Source organism: Rhineura floridana, chromosome 1 (genome assembly GCF_030035675.1).
Source record: "Rhineura floridana isolate rRhiFlo1 chromosome 1, rRhiFlo1.hap2, whole genome shotgun sequence".
Taxonomy (NCBI): Eukaryota; Metazoa; Chordata; class Lepidosauria; order Squamata; family Rhineuridae; genus Rhineura; species Rhineura floridana.
The window spans coordinates 290,836,747-290,853,551 of record NC_084480.1 but is presented as its reverse complement, the minus strand read 5'-3'; the positions used below and the strand labels follow the sequence as shown (position 1 = coordinate 290,853,551).

At 41.9% G+C, this 16,805-nt stretch overlaps 1 protein-coding gene across 10 annotated transcripts in view; it reads right to left on the bottom strand.

Annotated features, from left to right (window-relative positions):
* ZFPM2 (zinc finger protein, FOG family member 2) overlaps positions 1–16,805 on the bottom strand; it is a 529,061-nt gene that overhangs the window by 187,641 nt on the left and 324,615 nt on the right. The gene's annotated exons all lie outside the window — the stretch shown is intronic.

Below are 16,805 nucleotides of genomic sequence, written 5' to 3'. Positions count from 1 at the left end.
ATAGTAATAATCATTTTATTTACAAACAACTAAATCTCCAAACCCGTAAGCCAAGGCCTTATTCCCTAGACTTGGGACTTAAAAAAAGAAGTAGAAGACGGCACAAGTGGCAAAGCATTAGTCCTTTCATAGATCTGAATGGTGGAATTATTATCAAGGATTTTCTGAATGATAGCACTGGATCAGATCTCCAAGATTAGGAATATCTCTGGTGGTTTAGAATTATAAAGGGAATGCAGATGACTTTCACAGAAAAGAGCCAAGTGTTTAGAAGTGAACTTTAGACACATTGTACTTCATTATCAACAAGATCTCACTATTTCCTGAAACAGACAGGAAAGAATTTAAAGAATCAGTATCCATTTCAAAGCCCTATCCTGGGTAACATTTATATTATAGTGGGAAATTATTCTGAATGGATAATGTAATTCCCCCTCCTTTTTTCCTCTTTTTGACTGCTGATGTGCTGCTTTAGTATTGCTGAAATAATAATGTTAATGATTCTACATGCATGGTCTCCAAGAAAAAATCTAAAAGCAGCAGCCAGAATTAATTTGAATGAAGTCTGAAAGAAAAAAGAAAAGAAAGGCAGGATACCCACTCTTGTTTACAAAAGACAAAATGAGACATTTTGTTATAAACAGCATTTATCAAAAGGTTAAGGTAGAAAATTTCAGATTATTTGTGCTCAGTTTCCCAGCTAAATCTAGATGCAAGGAATAAACTGATCTGGAAGTTGGTAAGCCTTATCAACATGGGTTGGTAGCAAAATGCCGGTTAGACATTTATCATTCACCAGCCCTTGTTCTGTATATCAAACATCATGAAACCATGACTCAGAGTGCAGAGTACAATGGAAAGGGTCTCAAGGTAATATTTCACTAGGTTCTTTTTTTCCAAATGTAGATAACACCATTTTCCAGCAGCTTCAAACCTTTCTTAGAGAAATTCTCAGTTTCCATGACTGACTCAGAAGTTGGAAGCATAGATGTTAAAGTCAAATCCTGTCGCTTCACTGCACCAGCAAACAGGTGTTCAAAATGAGACACAATGACCACCATGCTGGCATAATATTACACTGTGTGGCACAGCTTACCTCTCACGGACAGACCCAGGATGTGTGGGTTGACAGTACTGTGCTACAACCCCAACCATTTACATGTTGCCACACTGTAGTGTTTTATTATTTTATTAATATTATTTATTAAAAGTAATACTTAGTGTTACATGGCATGGTTGTGATATAGCAGCATTGGCAATGATTTGCCTATGCTATTTTGAAGAGGCTTTTCCACTATAGCTGCATACTTTTCTGTTGTAGTTGGAAGCAACCAAGCCATGTGATTAGGAATACCACATCAAACAACTCTAGCTGGACTACATCACATGAGATTATAGGTGGGTGATCATCATATCTGTGAATGTTCCCCCAGGTACACCCCATTTATACATAAGTTGCTTTTGGATGGAACACTAAGCTATGGTTTTGTTGGAATGTATGAGGTTCAACTCCAACTTGGTGGGTTGAGGCTGCATGGGGTTAATAAGGGTAGCTAGAGAGCTAGACCTCTTGCTGGTTGAGGCTATACCTATCCCTTTGATCCTGCCGTCTCTTCCCTTCCTGCTAGACTGATAAGCAACAGGATGTTTGATCTCAGTTCCTTCCCGACTCTCTCTGTGTTCTCTTTCTCTCGAGAGGGGAGCAGACATCTTCTCTTTGTCTCTCCTCTCAACCAGGATGAGGGCGAGTACTGGGACCAGTGCTTGCTGCTCCAGCATAGCCAGTTAGCTAGATATAGAACTCTTTCCAATCAAGCATGTACTTCCAGAATAAAGAAGTTGCTTCTTATTTTAAAGCTTAAAGTCTCTGTCTGACTAATTTGCAGGGAAGGTAGAATCTTAGCAAAGATTCACACACACACACTAAGCTCGCTCAATACTCTCCGTTCCACAGCGCTACGCAACTCTGCCACGCATCTCAACAGAGAAATTCCGACAGGTTTAGCATTGCGTACCTTGGATTCAGCTCCTCCTCCCCTTTCACCCTCCAGCATGACCACAAGGAAGAAGTCAGGTTTTTGCTTCCATTTTTGACTACTTGTTTTATTTGTATTTCTTGATTTCAAGGCACTCTATGGTGCTTTCGACCAGGCAGATGATGCCCTATTCTGAGGCTTTCTGCCTATAACTGCCAGCAGGACAACCATAGGTGGCAGATTTCTGGGTATAGCTGGTGCCTCTGCCACAGTGAAGCCCACCCCCACCAGTGGCACTGCTCTTCATCAGCAGAGGGTGACAGAGAGACACCTACACTCCATTTTAACCACACACACACACACACACCACCCATCAACATCAAGAGGGTTAGGATTGTGTTCTAAAATGGCCACATACGTCAACAATGTATACAACAGCAATTAACAGAACAAGTCCCAAAATCAATGAAACAACAAGAACAGCACTTCATAAAACAGCAATTTTAAAAGAGGAAACAACAGTAAGGCATATCTTTTTTTCCAGACTTTCCCTCACCGATAGGATTGGACCCTGTTTTTGTTTGAATTCCCCGAATTCCTGTTTTTATTTTATATGCTTTTGCACTGCTGTTTTCCTGGTTTTATGTTGTACTTTTGTTTTAATGATATTGTTTATTGTTTTTACGTTGTACAATGCTTAAGGGTTTTTTAAAGTATTAAAAATGGAAATGGACTGCCTTCAAGTCGATCCCGACTTATGGCGACCCTATGAATAGGGTTTTCATGGTAAGGGGTATTCAGAGGGGGTTTACCATTGCCTTCCTCTGAGACTGAGAGGCAGTGACTGGCCCAAGGTCACCCAGTGAGCTTCACGGCTGTGTGGGGATTCAAACCCTGGTTTCCCAGGCCGTAGTCCAACATCTTAACCACTACACCAAGTGGTTTATAAATGGTTTTAAATAAAATAGAAACAAAACAGAACTGAAAATGTTGAGTCAAAGGCATTCTTAAATAACCAGGTTTTAATTAAGGCTGAATACACATAATACATTTAAAGCACATTTAAAGTGCATGACTTCCCCCAAACAATCCTGGGAACTGTAGCTTGTTAAGGGTGCTGAGAATTAAAACTCCATGAGAGGTAAAACTATAGTTCCCAGAATTTTTTGCGGTAGTCATGCACTTAAATGTATTTTAAATGTATGGTGTATATGCAGCCTTAGTTAAAACTGGTTGTTTAAGAAGGCTTTTGACTGCACATTTTTTGTTCCAATTTGTTTTATCTTTGAAAATGTACAATAACACATGGAAGGCATTCTCCAGGGTAGATGCCACAACTAAGAAGATTCTGCTCCTCGTCAGTGATCGCCACACCACTGATGACTGGGGGATGTGGAACAAGGCCTCAGATGCTGAACAGAGCATGTGTAGAGGGACATGTTTAAGAAGACGGTTTGTAAATTACCCAGGTCATAAGTCATTTGGGGTTCCAGATGTTGGAAATTACAGCTGAAGGAAATACTGTTGTGTTCAGGTCCTGCTTACAGGCTTCCCATTGGCATTTGATTGGCCACTATGAAAATAGGATGCTAGACTAGAAGGGCATTTGGTTTGACCCAGCAGGACACTTCTTAAGTTCTTATGCAGTACCTAGTTGCGCTTGCATTTTCCTGTTCAGCTAAGATCAGAGCACTTATCTAATTCACTTTTACCAAAAATAACCTGAACTCACTTTCAGTATATGTAGCAAAGCTCTCTCTGTTATTTGGGCTGTTGGGAAATAAAAAGTTTGAGGACTAATGTTGTAACATCATGGGAGTATAGGCTATTCTTTCATCTTATTGTGGTAAAGGTTAGCTGGTCATTGCCAACACACATGGTGACATTTGCTGCTAGATTTATCTTTATGTTATGAGTTCTTTCAAAAGAAGAATCAAGAGTGTAGACAACCTAACGTAGACAGCTTATGCTCTTATATACCAAAATAATTAAGTTTATATATATATATATATATATATTACTATCTCTCTTTTTTAAACTCAGATACTTATAATTCTAGAGTGCTAGGAAGATATGTCAATAATCTACTTTCCATATTACTAGTTCTGATTTTCAAATCTCTTTAAAGAAAGCAACAGTACTAGAATATACACATCTACAAATAAGAATTCTCTTGCAGTAATAATAATGGCCTGTAAATATTGTTGGCCTGCTGGTTTATTGTTTTCTGTTTATGACATGCATATGCGTGTACTAATGCACCTATGATTAACTTTTTTATGTTCCTACCATTCCTTCAAAATGTAACATATATTATAGTGGTTTAGTCAGTTGATTTTTCCTTTTACATGTGTTTAATTGCGGTACCCTATGACTCTGAGCAATAAAGATTCATTTCATCTCAGTTGACAAAAAAACATTAAAATGACTCATTGCTCAAAAAAAAAATTAAAACAGTTGCATAGGCCTGTCAGCACAAAAAAGTATTTAGCAGATGCCTGAAAGTCAAAAGTGAGGATGCTTGCTGAATCTTTGCTGGAAGAGTGTTCCACAACATGGAACCTGTGACAATAAACACCCAACTTCTGTTTGAGGCCAGTCGGGCTTCTGTAATGTGGGGGGAACTAAAAGTACTCCTCCAGATGTTCTCAGTTATCAGGCTGGAATATAAGGGCTCAGGCAGTCTTTAAGATATCCTGGACCCAATTTGCTCAGGGCTTTGTATATCAATACAAGACCCTTGAACCTGGCCCAGTAGGATATGGGCAGGCTGTGCGGATGTTTTAGCAGAGGTGTCATATGCTGTCAGTTATCTGTTTCATCTCATAAACAAGAAAATAAACCACAGCTTTCTTCTCCAAAGCATGGTTTGTTTTCCAGCTGTTCATGCCTCTGTAGCGTGGCATGGATCTGGGATGGGGTGGGTAAACAAACTTGGTCAACCAAAGTTGTGGGGTTCAAACATGACACCAAATCATAGTTAAAATATGTCACAATTCATAAGCCAAGAAATAATGGCTAAACAACCCATGGTTAGTCTGCTGGCCTGAGTTTGGATGTTCCAACAAACCATACTTTGGCCAAACAAACCATGCCTTAGTGTTATGTGTAAACCAGGCCATTGTCTGCATCAAATACGCACCTCTGATGCATTTTAAAATATAATTTTATTGTAAGCAGACTTGAAGGCCCAAACTTTCAATGACAAAAAGGCGATATATTTAAATTATTGGTACTGTCCCCAGGTCCTAGGGGTGGGGAAGGCTAGAAACTGAAATAAATACAGGTAAAAGAACACAAACAAGTCACAGTATTTCTGAATTTTCATCTATTTATTTATTTCATTTAATTTATTAGATTTATATCCTGCCTTTCCTACCGGTAGGAGCCCAGGGCGGCTAGGGTACAAAACTCCTAAGCATCATAACTGAAGATGAAGCATGTAACCATATTTATTAGGAGCTTTGTACAAGGTTGCCTTAAATATTTTCAACTGTATGCTATTTCACTGTAGGGCCACCTTTTGTAAAAACCAAATAAGGCCAATTTGACAAGGGCAAACAAGGCCAGAAGTTGATCTCTTTAGGAACAATTAGAATCTTCTAATGAGGATAAGAGAGGTTGAGCCAATATCCACTTTTCACTAACCTTTCAAGTAACTGGACAAACAAGTGAGGTAACCCTCAAATACTGTTTATACAAAAGTCAAGAGGTTAATGGAGACAAAAATAGCCAATAAAAAACTTCAAAATTATTCTACCAACCTAAAAGGAATCCTTAATAATGCAGTAATCTTACATAACATTACTTAGAAACATTTGTAGCATCAATGCTACAGTGTATAGTGGGCTCCTACTGGGAGAAAGGGTGAGATATAAATCCAATAAATAATAAATAAATGGTTTACATCTTCCTAGCATAGATTACGATCTAAGCAGTTACATATTCAGTACAATGAAGCAATAAAGCTGTTCATGGATTGTACAATTTGACAAGCAAGAGAGGCTGAATATTTGAATGCTCCAATACCAAAACAATAGATAAATAAACAGATCTCTGCATAAGAAAAATAGCATGTCGGGAAGCTAGACTCTTCTCCCTAACATGCTAGTTTTCTATATAGAGAGAACTTTAAAAACAAACAAATACACAAAACAAAGGGAGCATTCCAAAAGGCAACCTCCTATATCTGCAGCCTGAACTAGTACAGGAACAGTTATACTGGCTGAATTTACTTGATGTAAAGCCAGTGTGGTGTAGTAGTTAGAGTGTTGGACTATGAACTGGGAGACCAGGGTTCGAATCCCCACACAGCCATTAAGCTCACTGGGTGACCCTGGGCCAGTCACTGCCTCTCAGCCTCAGAGGAAGGTAATGGTAAACTCCCTCTGAATACCGCTTACCATGAAAACCCTATTTATAGGGTCGACATAAGTCAGGATCGACTTGAAGGCAGTCCAAGCAAGAAATTGAGCCAAAAATATGTTACACAGGAAAAACAGCAATAACATGACACCTTAAAATGTTATCACATCAAGAAAAGGAAAGGTTACTATTTGTTTCCTTTCTCTCTCAATAAAAAAAGTCTGTGTCAATACTGAGTCTGTTTGAAAGTGTTCTCCACAAAGTACATTCAATTAATAACTGTAGTATAGGCATAGTTTCTCTCTCTCTCTCTCTCTCTCTCTCTCTGTGTGTATTCTTCTACCCAGTGGTTTCAACTGCATGATACTTTAAATTCTTGCAGCAGCTGAAGTAAATAGGAAACATCACACACACACACACTTTTTGCAGATGTTAACATAACACACAGTTTAGCACTAGAATGAACCTGGGTGAGCTTCAGGCTTGCGAACTGCACCCTCCCTTTTCCTCGTCTGTCATGGCCATGAGGAGGGGATCAGAAGGTTCCATTCCATTTTCAGCTAACCACAGTTACTCATCATATTCAAATCAAGATAAACTGTGGTTAGTGTTAACTATGGCTAACAGGGCAGGCAACCTTTTTCTGTCAACAGCCACACTCCCTCAGGGGAAATCTGTTGGGTTTTGCAAACCAGGGATGAGTGGAGCCACTGCATTTTCTATATTTTTCTGCCACAGCCTTCTCTCTCTCTCTCTCTTTCTCTCTTTCTACCACCCCACCTATCCCTCTGTCTCTCGGCCACACCATTCCCCCAATTTTTCTCTCCTTGCTACCCACATGAAATTAGTCTGAGCTGAAGGCCCCATATGACCCTAAGGTCACAGGTTGCTCATGCCTGCTTTTGAAGAACAACCCAGCTTCGACTTCCCAGGAGGATCGCTCCGCCTGTGCTGCCTCTGAGACGGGCTCCCGTCTTGGATGAAACTTTTTCAGTTTTAAAACCAGTCAGAAGGGCTTTTTGACTGGGGATAATTTCTTCCGGATAAGGAAGAAACGTAGAGATTTCCCACACAGCTTTGTTGTGATTGTTGGAGCCTGGAATTCATTAGAATTGTCTGTGAAAGAAGGTCTTCCAGCAGCTCGGACGGAGCTAGGATTTCTAGCTAGCTCAGCTGATTAAGTGAGCCGTTTTTTTTTTCTTCAAAGAAAAACGGATTAACAGGCAAGCATTCTCCTGTCTACGCTCATTATTTTGTTATCTATACAGCTAAAGAGATTTGTCAAAGAACCAGCAATTAAGAAACCATGGGTGAGTCATAACCTTCTCTTTTATTCACGGAACTAAGGGGAAGAAAATTAAAATAGCCTATCTTTTTTTTTTAATTGCAAAAAGCTGGCATGGAAATCAGCATTATAAAGATTACAAACGGATGAGGGGTTTCTAATTGGAAGAGAAAAATTTTTTTTTGATTTATAAGACTTTTGAGTAATATATGTCTGGGACTATTTTTTCCGTTCTACTTTTTTCTTTTTTTCTTTTTGATGAATCTGCTCATTCTTTCTGCTACTAGTTATTTGGATGCTGTGAACTAAAGCTGTTTTTGCACTTCTGGACATATAAGAGATAAGGAAGTCCGTGCTGTCTAGAGTGTGACGTCAGTTGGTTTGAAAGATTAACTCCTTTGTAACTGGATAAAGAAATAAACTGTTCTTTGCTTGGGACATTGAAAATTGAAGGAGATTTGTTCCTTTGGTTTTAAGAATGACAATTAAGAAGATGGTTGAGACCATGGATGTACAAGAAGGGACTTTATCTTTAGATATGTTTCAGAAAATAATGAATGGGATTAAGCTAACAAAACAAGAACTGAGAAATAACAGACAAGCGTTGAAAATTGAATTTGGCGAAATGAGACAGGAGCTGAAAGAAATTCAGGATTCTATGAGAAAGGAGAATAAAGATAGATCTGGAAAACCAAAAAAGGATGAAAGAAAAATTAAAGGCAAGGTTCAAACTATGGAGATTGGATTAAATATGGACTTGGAAAAAGATTTGGATTTCCTGGCTGTGATGGATCCTGGAGACAAATATTACGGTTTGGAACTCAGCGCTGTCCCTGAAGGAATTGAAGAGATTGGAGATAAAGATATTATCGGTTCGAAAAAATTCTTGGACTGGAAGGATTTGATGGAACTTGAAATGGAGAAAGTTTACAGAATTAATCCCTGTTTTGTGTCAATGGAAAAACCTTCAAGAGATGTGCTAGTGTATTCTGTAAAAAAGAGGAACAGAGATGCGGCTTTGCAACAATACTTCAGTGATATGTTCAGAATTGATGGCAAGGAAATATCTGTGATAAAGGAAATTCCTATCAGACTCTTATTATATGACTATGACAGCAAGATTATTGGGTGCATAAAGATGGAAGATGGAACCAACACGGATAATGGAAGAAGAGCGATTTGAAATTACTGGACTTAGTAGACTTGATGAGTTGGATTAATTGACATGTCTATCTAGAAAAAAATTGATGGACATATATCTCAAGGATTGGAAACTTCTCTTTGACTTTTTGTGGAAGAATAAAATGATATGATGTTAATGAGATTTGATACCAACTAAGATAACTGCTGGAGGAAGGTGATTTTATAATCTATTAAGAGACAGGCTTGTTATATTATAGACTTATAGCTGAACTACGACAAATCAGAAGTCAATAGTTTTTTTGTTCTTTTTTTATTGTATTAGTTATTAATTTGTGTTTTTTCTTTTTGTATTGTTTTGGTTTTGAAAATTTGAATAAAAAAAATTAATTAAAAAAAAAGAAAAGAAAAACAACCCAGCTTCAATATAGCTTAAATGTATGTGTGCATTTGTGCGTGTGTAGTTTGTGTGTATGTAGTTTGTGTGTGTGTGTTTGTATAGCATCCAAATATCTGCCATCACATTAAAGTTCACCCTATAAACAGCCACAAAGCAAGAATCATATCTTGCTTAGTCCAACAAGTATGAGCATGGTTAGGATTGAATAAGACCCATGAAGACCCATTGCCCTTCAGGAACACCCATGGTTGAAATGTGCAGGCAATCTTCATATAATAAATCCCTATTTTCAAGAAGCAGACTTCCTTTGGTCTTCTGTCTTTCACTCCTGCTATGGAGATGAACACATTCTTTCTGTTCTTCTATCCCTGGCATCTCATCCAGAGCAAACATATCACAAGATTCTGCATTTGGCTGTGGTCTGAAAAGAGGATACATTTTCAAAGACGACGATGATGATGATGATATAATTTACTACAAAGCACATGAGAATGTGTAATACTTTAATAGTTTGCTGCCAAACTACGGGTGGGGGGCAAAGAGTGAAGCACTGAAAGGAAAATAAAAACGAATATTCACAGATGGAATCCCACAAGACAGCTGGGATTTCCTGCAAATAGAGAAGTCCAACTGTTTACCCCGGGAGATGATCGCTTGACAAGCGACACACCATGTCTGCACTTGCCAGACATCCATAAGCTTATAACAAAGGCAATTCACAGAGAGAGAGAGAGGGAAGGAGGGGGATGATAGATAGATAGATAGATAGATAGATAGATAGATAGATAGATAGATAGATAGATAGATAGATAGATAGATAGATAGATAGATAGATAGATAGATAGATAGATAGATAGACAGATAGATAGACAGATAGATAGATAGATAGATAGATAGATAGATAGATAGATAGATAGATAGATAGATAGATAGATGACAGAGACAGACAGACAGACAGACAGACAGACAGACAGACAGATAGACAGATAGATAGATAGATATAGATATAGATATCAAATTGTACTACTATAATTGCAAATTTGCATACTGTTACATTTAAAGAATTCCAGGAGCTTGGCTTTCGATTGTGCTTATAATGCAAACAAAGGGTAGGACAGCATGCACATGATGTTGCATGCAGTCCATATTATGAGTTGCCAATGGAAGTGCAAAATCTGGAATCTGGTAGAGAAATACTCAACTCAAGAATATCTGCTTTTGTTCTTATTTAAATGGTTATTAGATAGCATACATTTCAGCTCTTGTAATGTTGGAGAAGTCTGACAAAATGTTGGATGTTTGACAAAAGGCTAAGAAATCAAATGATGAGGATTTCAGTACCCTGCTCAACTCCCTCCTTCTCACCAAGGACTATCATTAACTCATTCTCTGTCTCTATTATCCCTATATATACAATAACCTGGCCATTTTCAGGTAAGGCGGCAAGGTAATATAAGATCTTAGCCAGTAGCACAGTGGCAAATTCAGAAGTGCAGTGTCCCTTCATGATAGTCATGCCATGCCCTCATACTGCCACAGCTCTTTCTAAGATGGTACAATAAAATGTGCTTTCAGTCTCTTACCCTTAGTCACACATTGCAACAATCAATGCAGACCTCCAGTGCAGACAGCCCCCCTTGAGCCCAATTTCTCCCTTCCCTTCCTTTTCCACTTTCCCTTCCTTCCTTGTTTGCTTGCTCTCCATCGTCATTTCCCTACTCCTTAGTCCTTCCCATTTGCACCCACTCCTGCAACAACAGACATCCCTTGGAGCCAATCAGCATGAAATTGGAGCATGTTAGCTACTGAGAAGAGTCTTCTCAGTGGCTGACTTGCTTCCTTTCACTCTGATTGGCTCCAAACAACAGGAAAGGATGATGGAGACATAGGGATCCTGCAGAGACCCTGCTCCCCCCAAAAATAAGAGGTCTAAGCCCCCCTGGGACCCTGGGAAACTATACCCCTGATCTTAGCAACCAAAGCTAGAAAAGGTACTTTTCCAGTACTGCTACTGGCTATGGATGGATACAGATGAGTGTTTTACTACACATTCTACCATCTATTTGCCTCGGACATGTGCTTGGGACCTGGTCTACCCATGCAGCAGAATGAGGGGGTAACAAAATGCTAAACTAGAATCTATCTAACAATCTATGCCACTTTTTCTGCAAATGGCCCTGAAGGAGTAATAAAAAAACCCACCAAAAAATGTATGAAACAACAAAAATCAGTAAACATCATAACCCAATAAATAGTTTTCTCCTTGCAGGGAGTCTCTTATATGAGGTAAAAGTTGTATGTTTGTTTGTTTGTTTATTTATTTATTTATTTTGTATCCCGCCCTTCTTCCCAGCAGGAGCCCAGGGCGGCAAACAAAGCACTAAAACACTTTAAAACATCATAAAAACAGATCTTAACATACATTAACAAAACAGCATTAAAAACATTTTTAAAAAAACTTTAAAAAAGGGTTTAAAACATTATTAAAAAAACATATTAAACAATTCTGACACAGATGCAGACTGGGATAGGTCTCAACTTAAAAGGCTTGTTGAAAGAGGAAAGTCTTCAAAAGGCGCCGAAAAGATAGCAGAGATGGGGTCTGCCTAATGTTCAAAGGGAGGGAATTCCACAGGGTACCTGCCACCACACTAAAGGTCCGTTTCCTATATTGTGCAGAACGAACCTCCTGAGATGGTATCTGCAGGAGGCCCTCACCTGCAGAATGCAGTGATCGACTGGGCATATAATGGGTAAGACGGTCTTTCAGGTATCCTGGTCCCAAGCTGTATAGAGCTTGGTACACCAAAACTAGAACCTTGAACTTGGCCCGGTAGCAAATGGGCAGCCAGTGCAATTCTTTCAGCAGTGGGGTGACATGTTGGCGATATTCTGCTCCAGTGAGCAGTCTCGCCACTGCATTTTGCACCAGCTGCAGCTTCCAGACCAACCTCAAGGGCAGCCCCACATAGAGCGCATTACAGTAATCCAGCCTAGAGGTTACCAGTGCGTGGACAACAGTGGTCAGGCTGGAACCCTAGTCTGAAACAACACAGGCCATTCTGCCATCTGATTCCCATCTCATTCTGCTGAAGTCCTCGTTAACATATGGCTAGATAATTTAGATAATTGACTTGTTCCCAATTGTGAAAGCTTCCCCTAGTGTTACATGTCCATCTTTATGGGCCAGTAATCTGGGAAAGGAGAAACAAATCTTAAAATTGGGGGGTGGGTGTTTAAGAGGAAGAGAGGGAATGGAAGGAACTTATTCAAAACTCTTTTTAAAAATGGAAGGGTGGGGGAGAGAATCCAAACTGATTAAAAGCAGGGGTGTAGTGGTACAGGGTCTTAGGGGGTCTTACTCTTACTTTTGGGGAGCAGGGTCCCAGCAGGGTTCCTATGTCTCCAGCATCCTATGAGCCAATCAGCATGAAAGGGGAGGTTGTTCACCACTGAGAAGAGTCTTCTAAGATGCTTCCTTATCATTTCCTGCTGACTGGAACCAATCAGAGTGAAAGGAGGTGAGTAAGCCACTTCTCAGTAGCTAACACACTCCCCTTTCGTGCTGATTGGCTCCTAGGGATGACTGTTGTTATAGGAGAAGTTGCATGTGGGAAGAACTGAGGAGTGTGGAGATGACAAACGAGGGGGGCGTGGCTGTGAGGGCACGTGGTATGACTATCATAAAGGGACTCTGCACTTCTGAATTTATCACTACACTACTGATTAAAAGTCAGAAGAAGGGAGAATAGGATATAAGAGAGAGAAAGAAAGAAAAGAACCATTCCAAACTAATTACAGAATCAGAACTCAAAAGCAAAGAGTAAGTCAGGACTAGAAGACAAAGGAGGAGCAAGCTAGATGTCAGGACCAAGTACACAGGAACATTAGAGCTTAGGAAGATTTTGTTGCTTGACCAAGGTCTCCTCTCTCCCCAGAATCCAATGGCCAACTTGGGTGGGTGGAGCCAGTTTGAAAGAGTCTTCACTGATAACCTGTTGCTGCACTTCTGTGGTTCACCACATGAGGGAGCAGCACACAAGTACAGCAGTTCCTGACAAACTGCTCTTTCCCCAGTCAATAGATAGGGCCAGATTGGTCTCCCCTTTGCCATGATGTTTTTCCTAGACATCAGGGATGCAGCAAAACATGGACAAAAATATTTTGTATGTGGGCCAGCTCTAGGTACCTATTCAATTTGCAGTTGGGGAACAGCTGCAGCACCTGGGGGACTGAAGAAGACCTGCCCTGGGAGTGAGTATCTGAGCATCTGGGTGCTTGCTGCTTACTCCACTGGGTTGCTGTCTTTTGAGACAGCTGAACTCCCTGGTAAGTGCTGCAAGGACTGGGACCCCCTGCCTAATCCTTGCTCCAGAGAGAGGCTGCAGTTAATGTTGCAAGAGATTGCATCAGTTCCTGGCTGGGTCAAGAGGCATAAAAGCCCGGCTGCCCTTGGGCGGCAGGACTGCTGCCACCGGGCTCACCACTTGAGTCCCGAGGGCTAGGCTGCTACCCTCTTCTATTTCTTTCTTTTCCTAACTAATCTGGAGGAGATTGGTAGTGGGGAGGGTGTAAGGCTCATGTGTAGTTCCTGAGCAGGGTGCAAGCCTGTGCAGTGAACTGAATGATAGGAGAAAGCTGCCGGATGCCTTCAGACTGAAAGTCTGTAACTGGCAGAAGGCTGGCCCTCCCTGGGTGTGAGACAGATGGGGAGTAGATGTGCCCTGTGTGAAAAATATTGAGTGGGTCTGACTGTTCCCATTTCTTGCAGAGGCCTACTGGGATAATTGGCTCAGGTCAGTTTTGTTGGTGGGCTCTTGTTGCATCCATATCAGGTGTTAAACAGGAGTCTTAGTAAGGAAGGGACATGGGTGATGCCACCCCAATTTCAGTGATCACAGGTAGAGGGAAGTATAGCCATGGGGTGGTGGTGCATTACCAGAGAAAATGAGGGCAAGGCTATTTACGCCTTGTTCCTCCCTCCCACTCATCTCATGGATGGGTTCCTTGTTACTCATCTGCTGTGCCCACTGGCCTGTGTGTACTGTTGTTTAACGCCAGATCAGTACACAATAAGACCACATTCATCCATGATTTGATTGTGGATGAAGGTGCTGATTTGGTGTGCGTTACTGAAACCTGGATGGGTGAGCTGGAAGGAGTTGATCTGACCCAGTTGATCAATACCCGGCTGTGGTATTGGAGGAGCCCAGAACGATAATGCTGGGTGATTTCAATGTCCATGATGAGGTTGCCTCTAGTGTTCCGGCTCGGGACTTCATGTCCTCTATGACAACCATGGTGCTTGTCTCAATTTGTCACTGGCCCGACGCATAGAGCAGGGCATACTCTTGACTTGGTTTTTGCTCCAGTTGGCAGAAGGGGTGGTCTGGAGATAGGGAGGAGGATGTCACTCCACTGTCATGGTCAGATCACTTCCTGGTGAAGTTTAGACTTATGGCTCCGATCCTTCCCTGCAGGGGTAGTGGACAGATTAAGATGGTCTGCCCCTGGAGACTAATAGAATCCACTGGATTCCTGAATGCCCTGGGGGAGTTCCCAGTAGATAGAGCAGGTGACCCTGTTGAAGCCCTTGTCACGCTGCTCAACAGCAAGGCACGTTGGGCTTGACACAGTTGCCCCCAAGCATCATGGAGCCTGGTTTGCACTTTGGTATACCAGTGTGCTAAGGGCAATGAAACAGGCTGAACAACGACTAGAGCCCAAGAGGCAAAAGATGTGCTGTGAAGCTGATCAGGCATGAGTAAAACATCATAACCGTGCCTACTGTGCAGTGGTGAGGGCGGCAAAGAAGGCCCACTTCTCTGCCTCCATCGCATCCTCAAGTAGCCGTCCAGTGGAGATTTTCCTTATTGTCAGAGGTCTGTTGACATCAACTCCAGGAAATGGAGTTTTAGACCCTTCAGAGGCCCACTGTGAATTGTTTGCATGGCACTTTGAAGATAAAATTGCTCGCCTCCGTAGCAGTATTGATGCCCATCCACATCTACTGTAGTCCCCAATGAGGTGTCCAGTGCAATGTCTGCTGCAACTTCTTGGGAATGGTTTCAGCCTGATGACGTAGACAAGGTGCTTGTGATGATGTGGCCAGCAAAATGTTCTCTGGACCCTTGAGCTTCTTGGCTTATTAAAGCTTGCTGAGGGGGTTTGACAAGTGGATCCAAGGTGTGGTCAATGAATCATTGCAGGAGAGAGTGGTTCCAGACACCCAGAAGGAGGCAGTGACCAGGCCACTCCTGAAAAAGCCCACCGTGGACCCATTGGTCTGCAACAATTACTGACTGGTCGCAAATACCCCCTTCTTAGGGAAGATGATTGAGAGGGTTGTGGCGCAGCAATTGCCAGTACTCTTGAATGAAACAGATTATCTTAACCCATCCCAGTCTGGGTTCAGGCCTGGTTATGGGACTGGATTTGCCTTGGTCACCCTGATGGATGACCTTTATTGGGAGAAGGACAGGGGGAGTGCGACCCTGTTACTCTTACTTGATCTCTCAGCGGCTTTTGATACCGTTGACCATGGTATCCTTCTGGGCCAGCTTGGTGAGATGGGTATTGGAGGCACTGTTTTAGAGTGGTTCTGATCCTATCTCCAAGGTCGTTTTCAGAGTATAGCACTGGATGACTGTCTTTCAGCCCCCTGGTAGCTGTGCTGTGGGGTGTCGCAGGGTACCATTTTGTCCCCCATGCTGTTTAACATCTATATGAAGCCCTTGGGAGCAGTCATCAGGAGATTTGGGGCAAGGTGTCAGCAGTACATTGATGATACCCAGCTCTAATTCTCTGTAACAGCTGAATCAGGAGAGGCTTTGCAAGCCCTGGACCGCTGCCTGGATTTGGTGGTGGGCTGGATGAGGGCCAATAAACTGAGCCTGAATCCTAGCAAGACAGAGGTGCTGTGGGTTGGTGGTTCCCGAGTTCAGATAATTGGTCAGTTGCCTGCTTTGGATGGGGCCATACTCCCTCTGAAAGGGCAGGTCCATAGACTGGGGGTGCTCCTGGATCCATCTTTGTCGCTAGAGGCCCAGGTGACCTCAGTGGCTAGGAGTGTCTTTTACCAGCTTCAGCTGGTAAGACAGCTGTGGCCATTTCTGGACCAGGATAGCCTGACCACTGTTGTCCAGCACTGGTAACCTCTAGACTGGATTACTGTAATGCATTCTATGTGGGGCTGCCCTTGAAGTTGGTCCGGAAGCTGCAGCTGGTGCAAAATGTGGCTGTGAGACTGCTCACTGGGGCAGGGTATCACCAACATGTCACCCCGTTGCTGAAAGAATTGCACTGGCTGCCCATTTGCTACTGGGCCAAGTTCAAGGTTCTAGTTTTGGTGTACAAAGCCCTATACAGCTTGGGATCAGGATACCTGAAAGACCATCTTATCCCTTACATAGCCAGTCGATCACTGCGCTCTGCAGGTGAGGGCTTCCTTCAGATACCATGTTATCAGGAGGTCCGTTCTGCACAACATAGGAAACAGGCCTTTAGAGTGGTGGAATTCCCTCCCCTTGAATATTAGGCAGGCACCATCTCTGTTATCTTTTGTGGTGCCTTTTGAAGACCTTCCTCTTTCAACAAGCCTTTTAAGTTGAGACCTTATCCCAGTCTGTGTCTGTGTTGG